Consider the following 6,048-nt stretch of genomic DNA (forward strand, 5'->3'; position numbering starts at 1 on the left):
AGGGTTAGATGGTAGGATAGCAACACCGACTCAATGCACATGAATCTGAGCAAACTCCAGGAGATAGTAAAGGACAGGGGAGCCTGGAGTGCTGCAGTCCATGGGATTACAAAGAGTCAGACAGGACTTAGCAAATGGAGAACAACAGCAAAATGATATATTCAAAGGTTCTGGGAATTAGGGTGTGAACATCTTTGGGAGATCATTATTATACCCACTACTGCATCTAAAGTTCTAGTAGAAATCACAGCAAAAGACATATTCATGTGTGTGGAGGATGCATCGCAGGTGAGAGGTGAGGCTTTGTGATTTGAAAAACAGTGTAAGGTGGGCATAGAAGAGGCTTTCTGGATTTCTGGAGTCAGACTGCCTGGGTTAAAGTCTTGCATGGTGACCTCGGGCAAACATCTTGGAGCTTCAGTTCCCTCACCTGTAAATGGAAAATAATGACAGAACCCCCCTCTACCCGACCCCTCCCATGTCTTAGAATTAGAAGAGATAATGCATATAAAGGCTTGGCAGATAGTAAACCCTGAAATGTCAGGTACCATTTGGAAGCTAAAAATGCCTTCACATTACAGTTTGAATGTGTTCTAGCTTTGAAAATAACTCCGAATTCCATTTATGTTAAGAACCACATTCTGTTCTCCATCCCTGTGTGCGAGATGGCCCCTGGGAACTGGGTGGTCCTCAGCGCAGGGAGGAAGGGGGTTCTGCATGTTCCCAAGGTGACGGCAGAGCGCTGGATGACCCAGAGAGCCTCCCTCTTCTCTCTGCTACCCGGGGGGACTTGAAGTTCAAAAGCCGGTTACGCTTTCACAGATCTAATAGCAATACTTCTGTCATCTTGAGTGCAGTGAAATCAGCTAGCGCTGATGTATTTCAGGAAATTCCTAGAATCCCCAAGTTATAAGGGGCCATTCGCACGAGGCTTGCTTATTCTTTATCATAATTGGCTAAAATCGTCATGCCTCTTCAAATGACGCAGAGAGGGCAATTGCATTTGGCTGTGCCTCACTGCTTGTGAGATCTTAGTTCCCCGGGATTGAACCTGGGGCCCAGGGAGTGAGAACACCAAGTCCTGACCACTGGGAATTCCCTTCGATACCTTTAAAATAATAAGAAAAAGGGGATGGGTAATACATGCACATGGTATAAAAGGGTTTGCTGCTTCAGCAGTTCTCCTCTCTAGGGTCAACTATTGGTATTGGTTTCTTTTTGAGAAAAATATTTAGTTAATTAACTTGGCTGCATCGGGTCTTAATGGCATCATGCCGGATCTTTCAGGTGGCACAGACTCTGTAGTCGTGGTGAGGGCTCAGTAATTCCCATTCGTGGGTTTAACCGCTCCTCGGCCTGTGAGATCTCAGTTCCCTGACCAGGGATTGAACCCAAGTTCCCCGCAATGCCAGTTGGATTCTTAACCACTGGACCACCAGGGATGTCCTGATATCGGTTTCTTGCGAGTCCTTCTCAATATGTTCTGGGCGCTTACATCCTCTGCATTGTGCTGTATCTGTTCCTCCCCCACTATCCCTGACACCAGCTGACTGGCCACCATTCTGTGCCCGCCCCACCCCGCTCCTGGTCAGTTTCAGCAATATGTCTTGGAGACTGTTCTCTTTTGCTACAAAAGCAGTATTCCATTTTAAGCATGTATCGATACCATAGTCTATCTTACTAATAACTTACTTATAGTTTTTAGATGGTCTTCACTGTTTTGCTATTTCAAGCAATATTGCAAATAATCTCTGTATTTACAGCGTTTCACACAGGTCCAAATATGATAACTTTTTCCAGTGGAATCGGTGCATTTTAAAAGTATGTGGAATTTTAATTTAAAAAGTTTGTGCCTTTATTGGTGTGAATGTAAACTGGTTCAGCCAGAATAAAAATAATATGGTGGGGGGTCCTCAAAAAATTAAAAATAGAACCACTAGATGATCCAGCAATGCCACTTCTGGGTATATATCCAAAGGAAATGAAGTCATTATTTTGAAGATGTATTCTACACTTGATCTTAGCCAAAAGGCCGAGAAGCGATGAAGATGTATTCTAAACACCCAAGTTCATTGCAGCATTATTTACAATAGCCAAGATATGGAAACAATCTGTGTCCATTAGTTGATAAATGGATAAAGAAAATGTGATATATATATATGAAAGTTGCTAAAAGGGTAGATCTTCAATATCCTCACAACACAAAAAAAATGATAATTATGTGAAGTGTTAACTAACCTTCCTATATGTCTATACTGAAAAAACAGAAAAAAGTTGGGGCCAAATTTTGTTTCATAGGAGTTTATCAGCAATTGTGAAAATGACTGTTTTGCCACAATCTCAATGACAGTTTTTTTTATCAGATATCCAGATTTTTGCCAATTAAATATTTTAAAAATATGATTATAGTTTAAATTAGCATTTATGTGGGACTTCTCTGGTGGGCCAGTGGTTAAGACCCTGCACTTCCACTGCAGGGGCATAGCTTCAATCCCTGGTCTGGGAACTAAGACCCTGCATGCTATACATCCAATAAAAAAGAAAAAAATCAAACATAGCTATTAAAAATGTGTTTTTAAAAAAATAATAAATTCACATTTATCTTACAACTAGCATGAGTGACTATATTTTAATATGTTTAAGGACCATTCATATTTTATTTTTAAATGAAGAACTCTTGGTCCATTTTTCTACTGAGTTTTAAGTCTTTTTATTACTAGATTTACTTATTTACTTATAAACTACTATCCTGGTGGTGCTAAATAAGTAAATCTGCTGCTGCTGCTGCTAAGTCACTTCAGTTATGTCCGACTCTGTGCGACCCCATAGCCGTCAGCCCACCGGGCTCCCCCGTCCCTGGGATTCTCCAGGCAAGAACACTGGAGTGGGGTGCCATTGCCTTCTCCAATGCGTGAAAGTGAAAAGTGAAACTGAAGTTGCTCAGTCATGTCCGACTCTTAGTGACCCCATGGACTGCAGTCCACCAATCTCCTCCGTCCATGAGATTTTCCAGGCAAGAGTACTGGAGTGGGGTGCCATTACCTTCTCCAATTTATTTACTAGATTTCTAGAATTTCTTTATATTTAGGAAATGACCTTTTCCTTTGGTTCCCAGTTTGTTGTATCTTTTCAAACTTTGTAGTTTTTAAAGGCAGAAATTGCCTATTATATTTATTCACATATGCCTTTTTGAATATATGGATTCTGAATTTTAAGTAGTCCTTAATGTTTTCTGGTCATCAAGAGTTTATTTAAAAAATCCCCCATTTTTTTCTCTTAGTATTTTACTGGTTCTATTATTTTACATTTAAATCTTGGCTCCATCTAGAATTTGTTTTAGTTCAAAGGTAGGAAATAAGAATTCGACTTTGTGTGTCTCCAGACAGTTTTCCAGTTGATACCATTTATGGAGTCATCTGTCTTTCTCCTGCTGATATGAATGCAATGCCATTATATTAGCATCATGTATGTACTGGGGTCTATTTTTAGATCCTTTCTTCTGTAATTCTCTTCCCCTTTGGGGTATCTTATTTGGTCTTTGGTGGTCTCTAGTGCTTTTTGTCCCAGGTCCTTTTAAATCACAGGAAGGAAGTTCCTGCTCTTTTGACTGCATTCTAGACTTTTGCAATGGCTTCAACTCGAACATAAATGCAGGCTTGAGATGCCGACTAATTAAAAAGCAGGGTACGAGGACCAGGAAATTCCTCTCCATCATTAGCCACAATCATACTCTCTCAGGATTCAGAGGCTTCAAATTGCTGCACTGGAAAGATGGCATTAAAAGTGAGTTGACCTCCCATCTTGTGGAGGACTGGTTGATCATAACCATGATAATATTGATGATTATAAACTACTATCCTGGTGGTGCTAAGCACTTTAAATGTTAGTTCACTGATTTTTCCAGCAACTCATAAATTATTTAATAGCACATTCATCCCTATATTACATAAGAAGAATGTGAAGGGAAATGAAACTTATGAGACAGTATGAAATAGAGAAGGGGTTTAGGCCTAGACAGAACTGATTCCAAAGCTAGGACTTTTAAAAATCTTTTAAAAAGCTTTTCATTTTGTATTGGAGTACAGCTGATAATAATGTTGTGATAGTTTCAGGTGCATAGCAAAGCAACTCAGCTATACATATACACGCATCCATTCTCCCTCAAAGCTTCCCTCCTATCCATGGTGCCATTTAACTCGGAGCAGAGTTCCCTGTGCTATACATTAGGTCCTTGTTGGTTATACATTTTCAACATAGCAGTGTGTACATGTCCATCCCAAACTCCCTAACTATCCATTCCCCTCATTCTTTACCCTGGCAACCATGAATTCGTTCTCTAAGTTCAGTGAGTCTGTTTCTGTTTTGTAAGTTCATCTGTATCATTTCAAAGCTAGGACATTTATCCAGTCTCTATTGCAGAACCTTTGGCACAACATAACTAATGAAATACCCTATGTTCATTTATTGTCTCCTTTATTAATTCACTCCATAATCACTGTGAGTGATTATTAACAGGAGTTGGAAAATCATATACCTTTTGGGGCAGGCTGATGATATGGTTACTCAGATGCGGTACAATAGAGAGTGGTGGGGGCTGTGGCAAATGAGAGCTCACATGTCATGTCTAAAGTTGGCATCATCCCTCAGGCCAGGCCACTGTTTCCATGGAGAAGGGTGAGCTGAGCATTGCCCAATCTTCAGATTCCAAGGAACCAGAAATTCAGATCTTCAGGTGAAATCTCCTAATTTTTAGGTGTCAACAAATTATGAGAATCAATTGTATGTCCTTTAAAACTCAGTACTTAATTCTAAAAGATTCCTGTTAGATAGGGTATTAAGCAAATAGAGATATTGATTCAACCAAAATTGACTCAGTAAGGGAAGGGAATGAATTACTGATACACGTACAAGATATGAATGAATCTCAGATAATCTGTGCTGAGTACAAGAAGTCAGACACAAAAGAATGTGTTCGGCATATGTCCATTATTTGAAATTCTATGACAAGTAAAATTAACCCATGGTGAGGGCAGGGATTAACTAGTAATGGAGTGAGTACCCTTTCAGGCATGGTAGTAACATTCTATATTTTCACAGGGTTTGGATTAAACTGATGCATTCATTTGTCAAAATCAGGTTCAAGAGGGAAGAGACATATGTATACCTATGGCTGATTCATGTTGATGTATGGGAGAAACCAACACAGTATTGTAAAGCAATTATCCTCTAATTAAAATAAATAAATTAAAAAAAACCCTAGTGAATGGGTTTCCCTGGTAGCTCAGCTGGTAAAGAATCTGCCTATAATGCAGGAGACCTGGGTTTAATCCCTGGGTTGGGAAGATCCCCTGGAAAAGGGAAAGGCAACTCACTCCAGTATTCTTGCCTGGAGAATCCCATGGACAGAGGAGTCCATGGGGTCGCAAAGAGTCAGACACGACTGAGCGACTAAGCAAAGCACAGTGAATGGACACTTGAAAAAGTATATATTTCAATGTATGTAAATTGCATATACCAAAACCTATTAACACATATTGAACTCTAGTTAATGGCAATCATCCTGAAGTATTTAGGAGAAAATATTAACATATGGATGTCTGCAATTTACTTTGAGATGAACATAAGAATAAGACGGATTAATGGAGGGATGGGTGGGAAGATATGTGATACATCAAGCTTAGTAAAATGTTAATGAATCGGTGGTGGCTGTGTACTTGAATATTTTCATTGTGTACTTGAAAATTTTCATTATACAATGCTGGGGCACTTCCCTGGGGGTCCAGTGGTTAAGAATCCACTTTGCAATGCAGGGGACACAGGTTCGATCCCTGGTCGGGGAATTAAACCTGTGCGCTGTGTTTACTGAGCCCCTGCTCCAGAACCTGTGTGCCACAGCTAGAGAGCCCGTGCTCCACACAAAAGATCCTGCATGCTGGAAGTAAGACCCAACACAGCTAAATAAATGAGTATCTAAAAAATATATAAGAAATGGGAAAACTAGCAACCCCTCCAACCCAATAAGAAACTACGTGTGAGCTTAGTACACAC

General features: G+C 39.9%; 1 pseudogene; it reads right to left on the minus strand.

The window, feature by feature from the left end:
• Positions 1–1,901: 1,901 nt before the first annotated feature.
• On the minus strand, positions 1,902–2,044 carry LOC136161944 (U2 spliceosomal RNA; annotated as a pseudogene).
• Positions 2,045–6,048: the final 4,004 nt, after the last annotated feature.

Source organism: Muntiacus reevesi, chromosome 2, assembly GCF_963930625.1.
Source record: "Muntiacus reevesi chromosome 2, mMunRee1.1, whole genome shotgun sequence".
Classification (NCBI taxonomy): Eukaryota; Metazoa; Chordata; class Mammalia; order Artiodactyla; family Cervidae; genus Muntiacus; species Muntiacus reevesi.